Source organism: Anopheles ziemanni, chromosome 2 (genome assembly GCF_943734765.1).
Source record: "Anopheles ziemanni chromosome 2, idAnoZiCoDA_A2_x.2, whole genome shotgun sequence".
Taxonomy (NCBI): domain Eukaryota; kingdom Metazoa; phylum Arthropoda; class Insecta; order Diptera; family Culicidae; genus Anopheles; species Anopheles ziemanni.
Genome location: NC_080705.1, coordinates 12,207,186 through 12,223,114, shown reverse-complemented (window position 1 = coordinate 12,223,114; position 15,929 = coordinate 12,207,186). Strand labels below are relative to the sequence as shown.

The window sequence follows — 15,929 nt, the reverse complement described above, 5'->3', positions numbered from 1 at the left end:
CAAGATACCATAGAACGTTTCTATTGATAAGAAATGTTGTACACATAAATATTACTACCGTAAGATTAAACACATTATTTATTGCAAAATGTTACTCTAGGGCCCAATCAAAGTCAGACAATTAGGATAAACTAATGTGGTCAAACTTTATGGAAGTGAAATAAATGAAATATAAAATGAAATGTTTATAACGACTTTCAATCGACTCACGAAAAAAATCACAGCCAACTTAGGGTAAACTACGGATGAAAATGTAAAAATACAGGTAAGTAAAATGTAATAAATCCAAAAACTGCAGCGATAAGTACGTAGCATCTAATCGTCAGCAGAACGTTTACAAACGACTGTGAGCCACACAGCTTGGATGTTAATTTGTCCATTCCTACCTACCAATACACAAACAACAACTAGATTCTAATGCTGTTGTCATAACAAATTATCATCTCTATCATACGATTCTAAACAAAAATGATGTCAACCCGCCCGAATAGGGACTTGAACCCTAGACCGTTGGATTAAAAGTCCAACGCTCTACCGACTGAGCTATCCGGGCCGCTGGAGGAGGAGGGATTCCTAATGATCCGGTTACCATGCGCGTCCGTGATTTGTTCCATTATCTCTTTGCACACTCTTCCTCAAGGACATCCGCATGGCGTTTGTGTGCCGCATCGTTGATTCCAGAGCCCATCGTTCTGTGCAATCTATTTTTGGGACGGTGCTAATTTTTTATGATGCTGGTTTTGCCTTTCGGTAGCTGTTTTTTTTTTTGTTAAAAACTTTGCGGTTTTCATCGATCACGTCGTACAATATGTTAACAGATAAACTTAAGCCAATCATAATCTAGTGAAATAGGTTACAAATAATTAAAAGTTTTTTGAATAGTTCAGGATGTTTCTGTATCGTATTCTTGGTATCAGTTTTGCATGAACAATTGCTCCAAAAAGCAAAGACATATATTTCACCTCTATTTCTGATTCCACCAACTTATCGCTTTTCAGTAAGTAATAGAAGAATAGGTGTGTTGCGAGTTATTGAAAAATTCAAGATCACTTTAGTTTTGCAGCACACTATAAATAAAATATGTTATTTTTATTTATTTAACTCATACCCCTTATTCTTAATGGTTCGTATTTGTAGAAGAACGTTGTGATTTAACGATGATAGAAGTGGAGGCTGAGCTTTTCGCGTTTGTAAATCGGTTGTGTGCTCACAATCAAGCAGGTTGGAAAGACTCTTCTCCATTCTCCGTTGTTCAGTTACAAAGAACAACGTAAGCAACAGTTTTATGGTGTACAGAACGGAAGTGTTCACTAAAAAGTGTAGAACCATACACGCTAACGTTCGGTACCGTTTACCTCCATTGTTCGACTGGAGACATTAACGATCGGACGTTGTTAGCTCGGATATTTAAAACGAACCCAGTGGATTATGCCGGCTTGGGCTGGGATGGAATTGATTTCGAATCCCGTGACTTAGCCTCACACCTTTTCCACATACGATGCAACATAAAGGACGATGCCTCCGTCAGCATCGTGTGCGTCAGACGGGATTGCCTTACTTTGGTTTTCTCGTTTTGGTTACGGGTTTTACGGGAAATGTAGAAAGCGCAAACCTTTACCGATCCATTTATCACAATCTGCTGCAGATCCAGCGTCCGGCATTGCTGCTCGTCGATGCTGGTTCAGGGAGTACCAAATTGAAATCGGGTAAAACATGTAAATTTACTTTACCGTAAATTTTGGCTTCAAACTCCCTTGGTTGCATTGGGGCGGCACAGCGAAAATTGTAGAGTAACCGGTCGAACACAGTCGAACGATGTAGTGAGAATGAGAATGAAAGCGTTTTATGACTGCACAATTTGTGCTGATTCGATGTAATTGAATTTCGCTGGTGTATCTTTATGATCGTACACCTTTGATTGTGTTGTTTTGAAATATTTATATGATGCACATGATGACGAAGTGAATTTCAGTAGTTTTCAAAGCGAATATAGTCAATTTCCTTCTGAACGTTTCGAACCATTTCGTCGATCATGATGGATCCTTTCAACAAAATTGAAGAGTCTACAAAGTTTTACTTCTCTAACGTATATTGGACGGTTTTATATGTTTTCAGTACTTCTATCGTGAAACTATTGCTTTGTAAGACTAGGATATGGTACCCTTGAAAGTGATCCGTTCTTCGAAACACACAAAGTTCTTCCTCCATTACCTGCGGCCATTTCAGCTCGCAAAACTGTAACAAATGTTTACAGCCGTGTAAAAGGGCAGGAATTTTAAACGAATGCTGAAAAAGTGCAACATTCCCCGACGGAAGTACTGCGGAGGGAAAGCAAACAGAAACACCAGCCAAAGTTCCAAAGATCCTTCCGTTGGATCGCGTCAAACGAACCGTAGACGGAAGATAAATTTCTCCACTACAAAAAAAAAAAAAAACTTGGGGAAGTAGGGGAGGCATAAAATTCAATTTGCATTAAAGTTTTACTGGCCATTTTATGTGCCTGTGGACCGATTTTTTGTTTGTTTCGTGTCCCGACCGCGTCTGAGGTTTAAAACTTCCCCGATGCTTTTGCCTTGTTTTTCCCCACCGTGGCCTTGGGCGTTGTAATGTTGTCCTTTTATGTTTCGGGGTTTCCTTTTATTTTCCCGCTTGCCACTTCTAGCGAGCTTAGCACTTTTCCAAGTTTGGATCTCTATTTGCAAATGCATCAACAGCGTGTTTGTGGGATTTTCGCGGTGGAGTAGTTTTTTTTTTCACCGTTGAAGTTGTACGATCATCTCCGGATACTTGTCCGGATACTTGAAGTCAAGGGAGCGCGAAATTGAGACGATTTTGTTTTATGTAATCGAGAGCGAACGATAAAGATTACAATATTGCGTTATGGGGCATTGCTTGTTGTACCTGGAGCATGCGGACAAGTTAATGTCGAAAGGAGGGCAAAATGGTTGCACTTGTTCATCCAGATTATTAGGTAATTATTTTGAGGATATCACGTTTTGTACCCAACCACGATTATGTTTAAAGGCGCGTTACACTGCATGATCTTGTACAACCAGCAATAAAGTTGACTAAAGTTAGTATTTTTGCTATAAGCAATCAATGCATGAAAATATGTATAAATTTTTATTTGTTTAATGTATTATCCACGTTGTTTAATGTATTCTTGCAGTTTTAAAATGTACAAATACCTATCCTAAACTTCATAACGTGCAACTTGAAAGTGAATAGAATATGTGAATTCATCTTGAATCATAACTTATTCATAATCGTTGACAATTTGGTAACCTTTGAACCTGTAACATAGGATGTCGTAAGGAATATTCCCCTCGGAAGAAAGTACACTTAATGAACCGAGCCGCACCAAGTGCATAATTAATGCAATTATCGGATCCTTGAAAGACCCACTGTTTGAAAAATGGGTCAGGTGTGCATTGCAATTGTTTCCACGATCCACAAGAGCACGATGACCCGAAGAAGGTAATTGTTTGGAAACCGTAAGCAAAGTGATTGAGCACGTGATGCAGTGTGATTTGTTCGGTCATAAATTATTCAATCGCTCGTGAATGAAGTTTTGTCACAAACTACTGATAGACATTTCTCAATGTGGTGAAAAAAGGATTTCCACGGTGTGTGGAGGATTTATTACTTTCAATTAACTGCCACTTTTGTATGTGAGAATGAAGCAAGGTTTATTGATTTATTGTTTTGTTAGCTTGCCTTTGTTTAGGTGATGGCTTTATCAACTCCAATCAGCTATGGCCTACCTACTACGGGGAATTTAACCCATTACCACAAAGCAATTCGATCGTAAAGGACTTTTACCGCGACGTCGTAAAGGGAAAATTATAAAAATTCAATCAAAAGTTTAGTCATTTGAATTTCAACGCACTTGCATCATTAATGAGGATTGAAACCATCGCACAACGCCCATCAAACCATCGCTGATGTTGATTTTTCCTGGATGTACGTGGAAAGCTGTAGAAGTAAAGCTGAAAAGAAAAATGCATTTGACCATCAACGAGTTCGCACTAAACCGACCCAACCCACGGCGCTTAGCCGACGGTGGATTTATGCTGGTCGAATGGAAAAGCTGGCAGGATTATGTATAGCGCGCGCATAAAGCGGCCAACCATCGATCGCTCCCCGTCCGGGAGAGCCTTTTGCAACTGGTGCGAAAAGTGCATTAGAGTATGGTCCTCGCAACAACCGGGTTGGGAATGGGGGTTGGATCGTCCGAACGGATATATTTACATATTAAATGAAATAAGGTCGTCTCTTACTTCACGCCACCCTTTTATGCGTTCAATATCACATGAGCGCTGGTCATCGCGATGCAGTTGATGATGACGATGGTGGAGCATAGTTTTCCCAATGGGGGTTGTTTTTGTTGGCCACAGATTTAATTCATCTTTCATCCGGTTCGGGTCAGAAGTGTGGCAAAATTCATGAGCGTGTGACAATGATGGATGATGTTTTATATAATGTCGAAAGATCGAGTTTACAAATATTCACTGAAACAATAAATGTACGTACTTATAAATAGTTGTACCTTAAAAAACAGAAACTTGGTAAGAAAGGCAGGTACATGTATTAATTATTATTCTTGATAAGAATATTTTACAAACCACACAAAATTATTGAAGTTATTTCAAATATAGATCCCTTCAGTTTTATAAAAGGTTTCCTATACAAATGAAAAGTAGGAGAAGTTTACTTATTGCATAATTATTTCTTCAAATGAGAATGTTTAACTTATTTTATCCTATTTTCGAATAGGTTTCTATTACTTTAAAGTTTAGCAAGTAACGCATACTTGAAGCTTATAACTTGTTGAATTTCACCATGCCGAATCAGATTGAAAAGTTCTGAACCAAAAAAGTAAATTTCATTGGTGTGAACATACATGCCCATGGAAGAGTTCAGAATGGAAAGTTTACCATAAATCCTCATCGAAATTTTATTACTTGGTGTGCCTGTCGGGCGAGACAACCACGACAACGAGCATTCGCATAAGCTGCCGATAAAATTGTTCATGGTCGTTTAACTATAGCACATGCAGTAAGACTCCCGAAGCTATTGAATTAGCGACACCGAAGCCCGTCAGTGTGGTTGGGTTGAAGTACCAGAGAACTTGTGCATTCCCTAGAATGCGCTACCATCTAGCAACGTCCATGCCTTGGGAAGATGTAACGGCAAGCTGGGAAAACGAAAACGATTAGCATATTACGTGTTCGAGGGAGGAGACGGCACACAGCAGCACACAAAGGATCGAAGGATTATCCGGGGTGTAATAAAAAGATTTAGTGCAAAGTTTTGCGTCGCCCTTTTCCCCCGAGCGTGCCGGAGGGGGGGGGATCGTAGTTTATGAAGTGAAATGTTGTCTCGAGAGCGCAGTTGCATGATCGCACGAAAACCGGAAGTAACTTTCATTCGACTGAACACAGAAATTCTACGTTGTTGCTGCGCCGTAGGGCAACGGAAAACGCACGAAACAACGAAATTGATGCGGGAAAAGATGGACATTTTGTGAATGGGGGAAAACCTTCAGAACAGTTTGCAGCGAGAAATGAATAAAAGAAACTCATTTCAACAGTGAAAATATATATCCTTAGAGTTGCAGAGCGAGGGAGTGAAGGAGGGGGAGATCGTGCCAAAAATAGACCGAGGGAAAAACTTGCCCACCCAGTGCGGAAACGGTGCGGAACAGACGTCCGATAACGGCTGGTGAAATTCGCACGTTTTCCGCTTCCAATAAAAATCTCTTCATTTTTGAAGCGCAATCTAGCAGATGGAAAAATGGTGGAGCCTTTTTTTCGTCCGCTTTCGATTTGGTGATTCCTCCGCGGGAAAAGGGAAATGGAACGGAAACGGGAAAGGTCAGCAGTAATGGGCCCACAGAGGCGAGGGAGGGTGGACAGTGAAAGCATAGTGAAGAACCCGGAACCGTGAATAAAACTGCAGCCAGCTGACTGCAACCCGTCCATCAGGAAGTGTGAAAACTTAATCCTTCTTTCGGGCGGCAACGGGACGTGCATATGGAACGCTGGCCCCCATGGAGCGAGCGGCTTTTTTGATGGGGAAAAGTTGCGTCGGGAAAGATGATGAAATTTGATGGAGTTGATGGGAGCACGGAGCGGGGCCCGGGGAGCTGGCGTGGGTAAAGCGAGTGATGGTACCAGCTGTGCTGTGGACTTTCTGCAAAGTCTATGCTAAGGAAGGGATTAAAAATCTTCCCTACGTGCCTAAATCCTTTCGGTGCGAGGGATACGTTAGGACTTAGGAGAGTTTTTCCAGACTCGATTAATAATGGAGGTGCTATATAAGCCAGTTCCAGCTGCGTTCAGTTTCAAACAGGTGTTCAATCAATAAAACTTCAAGCCATTGTGCATGAACGGGATATCCAGGATCCTCAAACCGCCCTGTTGGGATAGTGTTATGGCTTTGTGAAACGACAACATAAATAGAATGGACACAACAAAGAAACAAGTTGCAGTAAACTGTTCGGGGTAACATTTTCCATCGGGGTTTAGTGTAATGTCACCAACGCTTTGATGTACATTAAGCATGTTTCTTATTGCCCTTAATTACCCGTTTTCCCGAGAGTACCGATCACCAAACTTGGACCACACGTTTCGCGCACAATTAGGAAGATTCTAATCGCTATACTGGGAATGAAACCGACCCGAGCTAGGGAGCGAATCGAACGAACTAGTCTTTCGTTCTACGGAAAAACACGAAACACCTCCAAAATCCCGATAGATTATGTTTTACGAGTCGTTCGTTAGGTTCGCAAATATACTTTGGTTCGGGGAACAGACCATTCAGCAGCTACGGGCTGTATGAAAGCCTCCCGTGCACACTTAACAAGTTATTTCCACCAACCGGTAATAGTTCCTTGGGGACACGTTTGGAACCGTGTTCCGGTGGAGTTTGATTATGTTTTTGGATAGTGTTGATTAAACTGTTGCACTACCACCAAAGTGTTTATAAACGAACAAGTATTATCGATGAAGAATTTGAATAGAGCATACTTTTTTATGATCTCCTACGAAATATATTAGTCATGGAGTTCTGTAAATATACTGTTCTATACTATTGAGGAACAATAAATTACGAAATGTCATCTTTCCCCGTTAAATTAGTTGAATTTTCAACGGTAGTTGACTCAAGTCTTTGTGTATTCTAACTTAATTTTACTAAATCAGAAGTTAAAAAAAAAAACATGTCGATGCATATTTAATTACTTCTTCAATGATTTTATTAAATTCTTTTTTATTTCTTGTGGAATATCAAACCCAACTAGCAGATTTTACCTTTTCACCGAAGGCACAAAAAATCCAAATTCCAAGCCTTGCATTGCGAGGCACTCTCGAAATGGGAAATATTTTCTAGCCGTTGTGAAAATTTATGCACCAGATAAATCTGCTTTCCAATCTGCTCCACTGTTGATGCGCCTGTTTTTCACCACTTAACCGTGCTACATTTGGCACACGAATTCCGTCAGTCCACAAATGTGTATGTGTTTGTGTGTGTGTTTTGCCTTCATACATTTCCCAATTCCATCCGTGGAATTCGTTCGCCCATTCGTTATGCAAAGCGAGGATGTCCGCGTTCCGTTTGGCGATTTTGCGAGGAAGCACATTTTCGGTGCCTTGTCCGAATGCCGGCGGCACAGATGCAAACTTCCGGCTCAGCCCTGGCCGGCGCCCGCCGATGGTGAATGAATGAAAAATGAATTAAAATGAGTGATGATGTAATGGATGGTGCTTTGGCATCAGTTTTCATCAGCCGTTGATGGGTCTCTCTCGTGGGGAAAGTGACGGCAGAAGGTCGCGGCGGCAGGAGGCAACAATTAAAACTGCTGCATCGCTTGAGTGCAGAAAAATGGATTTAAATTCTTCACGTCCGAAACATTGGCCTCCGGGATTTTTAGCGCCCAACGGAAGATGGATAACCATTCGTTTTTCTTCACCCCCTGTTAGCAGCCTATACCGACCCTAAATTGTTCCCTCCCAACCTAGTTTTCGTTTGTTTTATTTCTTTCTTTCCTGTTTGTGATTGTTTTGGGGGATGGACAAAAAAAGGAAATTTTTAATTGAATCACCCCTAAGCCTATCGCAAAACGAGGAGTGTCTTTGGACGAATTGTGACACAATTCGGAATGATTCAAAACAAAGAAAAACAAAAAAGTGAAACACGGGGAACTGCAACTGTTTATTTCGATATTATTCATTCTGCTCGTCATTTTAATTGGGGCTCTATAGGAGAAATTTTTCTCTGAAAGTGAAGTATAAACTTGAACGAATCATTTGTACGAAGAAAAGATTGTTCCACCTTACAGATAGCATCCATGTTTTCCCCTTCCCAGAAAACATGTTACGTTTAATTAAAAGTTTTATTTAGCGCAATTTATACTTTTGATAATTTTGACAATCCGAAGGCTGATGCTGTTTGTAAATTGGCATTTCGTTTTTTGTTTGACATGAATACGATCAATTACGTTGGCTTTTTTACTCTTATTTCATGGAAAATATTTGTAAGCCAAAAAGCAAACGATACTTCGAGTAAGAAAAGGGTTCGCCACCGTGGCAATGCAATATAAACACACGTTTTTGCTGGGATTTTATGGGGCCATTAGAAAGGGTGGAAATTGCCTGCTTGCACAGCTTTATCCCTGCTTTTGTCTTCCCAAGAATGGCGCGGGCGATGGCAGAGAGGATCATATCTTGCCCTCATCAATTATTACATTTTATGCGCGGTTTGCTTAATGTTGAAGGGGTACGACATTTAAATGTTTTGATTGTACCACGCTGTAAGTGAAAGTTCACTTGCAGTTCAGTGAAAGAGAATTTAGGGGTGCCGACGAGTTAGCGGGTGCAATTACGTATTTAAACCGAATGGTGTGAAAACCGCTTTACACAACCATTCGTACCATTTATGGACTGATAAGGCTTTCGGCAAGGTTAATATTTGTTTCATTTTAGTCTGCTGTCAGTTTTTCCCTTATTACATTTTTTAATGTACCGTTGTTTAGTTTTCGAGTGTTGTTCTATAGGAAACCCAATTCAGGTAGGTAACATGTTATAATAATTAAATGCAGTCATACTTGAACGACCTGTGCAAACATTCCGCATTGACAATGTACACATTCAACCACTGGATGGTAGAATTTATGAGCTTCAAAATGGATGCTACTCGTATGAAAACAAACACAAACATCACCCGGGAGTATTTTTTTTCTATCGTAATAACTGCAAGATTGTTACCCTTTTTTCTATTGACAGCAAAAAAAGCTAACTGATCCACGGTAACTCGGAGTGCATCTCATTAAAACGCGAACGTTTAAACTACACCCGTTATGGTATAAATTATGGTTTAATTGAAATTATAAATAAGTGCTTCGTGAAGCGAAGTTTGGTGACACGGGATCATTTGAATACGTAACATAATTGTTTTGATTAGTGCGTGGTATTATGTACGGGAGAAGTTAATATGTAGCTTTATTGCCACTTAAAATAAGTGTTGTTTAGCTACGAAAATAACGTTTGAGTTTAAAAGGTTGATCATAAGTTATAATATTTTTTCTCTTAAGCCGTTTCAATATAAGAGAACGAACGATGGAGTAGAATAAAGTGGTTCAAAAAGATACCAAAAGAGCAATAAATGGTAATCTAAAAATGTTTTAAAATGAAATAGTCGTTAACATGGTATTTAAAACAACAAATTCCTAACTCCCGTGTATTTTTCATATTAAACAGCAGATCTTTTGTTCTTTAGCATCACACATAAAAGACAACGAAAGTTAGTGGTTTTCAAACATGCTGCATGCATCGTTTTATTAAAAAAGAAATATTTTTCTTGTGTTCTTCATGACTGAAAATATGGCTCATACCGATTTGTAAAAAACCCATTTTCTATTACGGTTGGATTGTTCCAAGTCATATTTACTTGAGCGTTCACCATATCCTTCTTCACTGACCTTCTCTTCACGCCTCTTTTACGGAACCTTTGGTTATTCGTTTTTATTAGTCCAGAATGTGAAAGATTCATACAAAATATAAAGAAAAATAAAATGATCCCAATCAATTTGGGTTGAAAGATTGTTCTACGATGGGTTTGCGATCCTGCCAGGCTCACATACACATGCACACATACAACGTTGCACTTTTCCCTGTCCTGTCCAGCCATGAAGGGGTAAACCCCACTTTAACCTGACCTTTTCCGGTGCTCCCATTTCGATCTCCATCCGAAACAAGGCTCGCTTGTAGTGATGTCCGAACAAAAAAATGGATAAAAACGAGGATAATTTGGTTTTATTGCTTAGCCCCGGTGCCGATTTTTCTTGGTTTTGGCATGCTTTTTTTCATTCGATAACAGCACTTTATTGGGTGTCATAATTCAACCGGAACCGTATCGGTATTAAGTGAACTGCCCACCCGGGGGGTAGCGTACGGGGAAAGGGTTTACCGCACGTATCGGGTTCAGTTATGTGGCCATTTTCGATCGACTCCCGCTTCAACAGGCTCGGCCTCTATGGGCCCCATAATGGTTGATCGTTTGCGGGGAGCCCGCCAATCGGGTCAGGGAGTAAATCGCACGCACTTTGACCTCATTTCTTGAACCGGATGTTCATTTCGTCCGGGCAAAGGATAAAACTGAAACTTGCAAAAGGGATTTTACGTCCCACAACAAAAAGAAGAGAAGCAAAATCAACATGGTACGGAAGAATTTTTCAACATTAATTGATAAAAAATAACAGTTTTCAAGTGGAGTGAATAAGTTGGTTAATATAAATTCATTTTGTCTTTAGTTTTTACTTAAACAACAAACAAACCATCCATTTAGTTTTGTAAAACAAAACATGTTATCTATGTAAAATGCTAACGTAAAATAATGTTTAAATGGCTTCAATGGGCTTGATTATGGTTTGCCTATGGTTTTGTAGTAGAATGCATAAGTACATCGCCAATAGGACGACATCGCTGATTGATTTCAAGTTATTTGATTCAAATAATGAACGGCTTGTGTTAATTCTAGGAAGATAGTCGAGAAATGTTCAGCTTTGAGGTTAAACAAGTGCAGATGCTTCCACAGAATATTCATGCCTGAATTTTCTATCTTCAACATTTCATAAGCTGGTATCTGGCATCGTTCCTAGCACAGTGTCCACTCATCAGATGCCTCCCTTATTTACTGCTTAGTAATACTTGAGATCTGTAGAGTTTCAAGCACTGGAACTAAACGCTGTAGTGCTGGTCTCGTCCTCTGAAACGATCGAAGGAAGAATTTTCCTGCCAAGTTAATTCCGTGTGTTTTTGAGCAGGTTCTAATTAATGGACAATTTCCACCACTCCAGTCCAACTGACCAAGGCGTACGATGGCCATTTCTGCCGGTGGAAATTTGCGAACACACCACTTCAAGTCATCGGCTCAAGCGCTCGTCATCTGTCGGTTGGTCGATGGGACGAAAGCGCAACCATGGCAGGATGCTGCAGGACTTTTACAACTTAAATCAATTCCAACGGAAACCAATTGATCAGAAGTGTTCGGCCGGCAGCTGGCCGAACTAAGATCAACCACCTGCAGCTACACGGACAACATGAACGGTTGCCGATGCAGCTGTGGCCGGGCTTGTCGAGCTCCCGGAGGCTCATCGGAAGCAGTGCCGGGGTTTTATGCTTTCTCGGTTTTATACTGCTGGAGCTTAGTCATGGACACCGACCGGTGAATCAATTGGAATGTCCACTTGCACTGCTCGCCCAACTTTTCCCATCGAACTTCGAGACCCGCTGGCTTCGTTGGCACTTGGTAATGTAATACACCGGGCGAGTGGAATTAAGTTGTACGGATTTACTGTCGTGTTTAGTGGCTTTTAACGGACCGGGGTACGGACGAGTGGATAGAAAGGGTGCTTGAGGCTTGTTGATATCGAAATACGGTCGGCAGTAATTGATTTGAACGTTGATGGCTTTTGCCGTAATGGTTTCGTATGCATCAATCGCCTCATCGTTTATTATCCTAGCTACTGATTGCATTTATGATTGTTATAATACTAATCGTTTTTGATAAAAATAAACACATTAGCATGGATTGTTTTACAACCATCTTTTCGCCCTATCTCTTATTGATGTTATGATTCAAAAGCACACGGGAAAATATTTCACCACACAAAAACGGGGGCGTGCAACATTAGCCGCTTGGCGTTTGTTTCCGCGTTTTGCGGTCGGTGGGAAGAAATATAATATCGAATAAATATCAGAACTCATGATTTTTCACTTTCGCTCGACGCTAACGACCGACATTTCCTGCGCTGCGGATTAGTGTACGCATTTTCTCGTATCCTGCGTAACGTTTCCCCTTCCAGTTGGGGACGGTGGGGTGCCCACTTCCCCGGCTGTCCTCCTGTTGGTAATCATCACCCTTGCCCTCCGCGTCCGACCGTTGTCATGCTGGGGTGGGATGGCCATCGAGCTTTCAACGCTGTGGATGGCGAACAGGGAGAGGGATTGCCACAGTAGACAGCGCCCCGGCTAACACTTGGCCAAAACCGAAACCAGGCGCAGTCAACAGCATGGTTCTCCATTTATGAGCATGTTTGATTTATATTGCAAAAGCATGTTAGGAGTAAAAATACGGCGCACAACACACAAGCATACAAGGGCGCCGCCGTGATCTCCAATGCTCGTCCAATGCAAACGCCCGGATCGTGCTGACACGTCGACGTTGGTCGGCACGCAATCATATGGCACCTCTGCATCGAAGGTACAGGATGCGACAAACATGTGTTATTGGCTGAAATGTTATGAGAACTAAGCAATATTTTTTAATTTTTCAACATCAAAACAAACAAAAATAACCTTTGTTAAAAGTTAGACAACCCTCGATTGTTTCAAGGGAGAGAACCTAGATTTATTTCATGAAAATTACTATCTGAACAAAAGAAACAGTTCTTCAAGGATTGTATTTATTGGCGAACCTCTTTCCAACTACATTAAACTTTCATGCTACTACATATTCTATTCAAATTCTGAACATTTAAATTAAATTTAGTTTTTTTCTCTTTTGTTATCATTCCAATAGTTCTGGAAACTTATCACCGCTGACCGAACTCACACGCTACGTGGGGATACGACAAGGAAACCTGCTGGAAAAGGTGAATGGAACTGGGTCATTTCGATGCCTCAAATGCCACCGGAGAAATAAATACCGAGCCCTTCAGCCGTCGGGGTGGCATACCGTTCGATTCCATCAAAAGCTTTGTGTGTGCTCTGTGCGGGTCGGTGGGAAAAGCCCGCACGGTTTTCCACCGGGTCCTGCATGCAACAAACGTCTGGCAAGACTGATCGGGCACAGCAGACATCCTGTCACGCTGGAAATGAATATCGTTTTCGCAAGAAGCAAAAGAAACGAAAAGGAATACACGACAGGACACAGAAAATGAAACACGCTCCACTGTGCGGGGTGTAAATACTCGAGGGATATATAGCCGAATTGACATTTGAGCAGTCCAATGCCGGAGCATTCAGGGACCCCGGGGTGGGGGGGAAACCGTTTTAACGATCCTAGGAAGAAACGCGGGAAGAAAGGGCCATTAGCCACGGTGTCGGGGCGTCATCATGGGAAAGGTTGGAGCAATAGTTTTCTTTGGTGTTTGGGTTTTCTGCCCCCCCCCGGGCTAGATGTTTGGGCGGAAAAGGTGGGTGTTTGGAATTTGAATTACAATCGCAAAGGATCATCACCGGCGGGGGAAAGGTTGTGCCATGGGGGGTAGGGGTGGTATCAATCATCCGCCAAATACTGCAATGCTTCCCAGGATAAGCACAATGAACTCACGCTATTGTGTGTTTAGGTGTGTAGTGGGAATTGTTCCTGACCTAAATATGTTACTTCCTTTCCGAATGGCAGCAACGCCAGTTTTTTGACAGTCAGAAAAAAGGTTTTCCAGGTGTTAGCTGTCAGTTTGTTTGAGATGAGGAATTCCAGCAAACTTTGGGACAATAAAGAGCTAAGGCTAGTTTCGTTTTCATACTAGACGCTTTTATTTTGCGAGATACAGGCAGAATGTTGATAATATGTGTTTTGTTGCATTTTTTGGTAAATTTATGTACATTCCTCGGTGTTAACAACATGTTATCTAGCATGTCGACAAGCGCCTCTTCTTACTGATTTCGTGTTATGCATTATTAATAAGCACTAATTAACTGGTCATTACGCTTCCGAAACGCTTCACTTTACTTTGATCTCGATTTCCACCGAGAACTTTTAGCAACTTTTCCGAACTAGTATTTGCTCTTCACCACCACCGAGATGGAGGACACTCAAATAGCGCCTCAGGTTTCGAAAGAATTTTTGCTCCTATAAATAGTTGATCATTGCACGCCCAACCACCAAAACTGTCCCGAAGAAAGTGCGGTGTCAACAATTAACGGACCGTAGCGAATCCCCCTCACAAAAAAGGACACGAAACTTTTCCTCTCCCCAGCTTTCCCGGGGTGTTGGGGCTCACCGATTTCGAAGAAACAATCAGGCCTGTCCAGGGATTTTTGATGACGCAAAAAGCGACCTACGATAGCTAAAGAAAGAAGATAAACCAAAAGGATTCGCTGCTCGGAAGGAGCCAACATCAACGAAACAAATAAACAACCAAATAAATAAATAAAACCATGTGGCAAAAAAAACCTCCCCATTTTCTCATCAGGAGATGTTTGCGAAGGATTCCTCGCTCGTTCCGCTGCGCTTCCGTAAACATCGTGGCGCGTGGAAAACGGCTTGCTTGGAGGTGTTTCTGGGCCCCCCTTCTTCCCCACTCTCTTTCGGACATCCGGTGTTTGAGTTTGTTCCGGTTCGGGTTGGGCAAACTTTCCACCTCTCCTCTCCTTTCGGTTTTTTGTACGTTATTTATTAATCTTTTATCTAGCCCCAAAGCGGTTGACCCGAAAGCGACCGAAATGATCCCGGCATACACACGTAAACCGTATCCTTTAGCACTTAACTGGCAGCCCTCGAAATCCACCATGGCCAGTCGTGGGCGGTGTGATATAATGTCAAATTTCTACGAAAGCATCATCATCATCATTAAGGTTATAAATTGCTTGCTAATCTGTCGTGCGGCTTCCGGTAGCATCCGAGATTAGAGTTCGAGGTGAAGTAAAAGTTTCCAATCGTAAAAGGATGCGACAGTTGCCCGGTCGCAATGGTGAAGGCCAACGATACGATCCAATTTTGGGATGATTGCAGATTCATGAATATAATTATGGATGAAAACTGTGGGAACAGACGTTAGAAATTCGGATTAACTATTTAAAAAAAAATGTAACGAAATATTGTTCACCTTTAAAACCACACAAACAAAATTACAAAAGTACAGTGAAGAGTTTTCTTTCAAAACATAATAAATATTTTAAGTATAAATTGGATCATCGTTAGACCGGCCTGGATAATTGTTCGTTCGGTTGAAATGGCGTGTACATGCCTTATACATCATCTAAAGTAATGGAAAATTTAATACTCTCCTTCTGAGAGCCTATAATCATCAAATAAAGCCGGATAGACGAACCTTGAGAAAAATACTGTCACATAAAAGCTAGCTGAAAGGACACTCGGTATCACTACGTTCACTTTCGGACCACCATTCGTCAAAGGTCGTCGAAAAAGTTTTTCTCACCCCCGGACAAACAATGACGTCCGGTGTCGGGTCCGATCCCAAGGGCAAACAAATGTTCGAATCGACACTCGGACTGCTTTTTTCACCGGCAGTTCCCGGAAAAGTTTGCCCCTTCTGGTTGTCTCTTGTTTTGTTGGTTCATTTTGTGTCTTTTACAATTCCGTCAAATTCGCCGATGTCACCTAAGCGCCCTGCGGATGGACGCCGCTATCTGATGGAGGGTGTATTTTTAATCAACATATTATGGCGATCACCTCATCCATCC

General features: G+C 41.5%; 1 non-coding gene across 1 annotated transcript; it reads right to left on the bottom strand.

Moving 5' to 3' along the window:
• Positions 1 to 480: 480 nt before the first annotated feature.
• Trnak-uuu (transfer RNA lysine (anticodon UUU)) lies at positions 481 to 553 on the bottom strand. The gene has a single exon. It is a non-coding gene; the product is annotated as a tRNA-Lys (tRNA).
• Between the last annotated feature and the right edge of the window lie 15,376 nt (positions 554 to 15,929).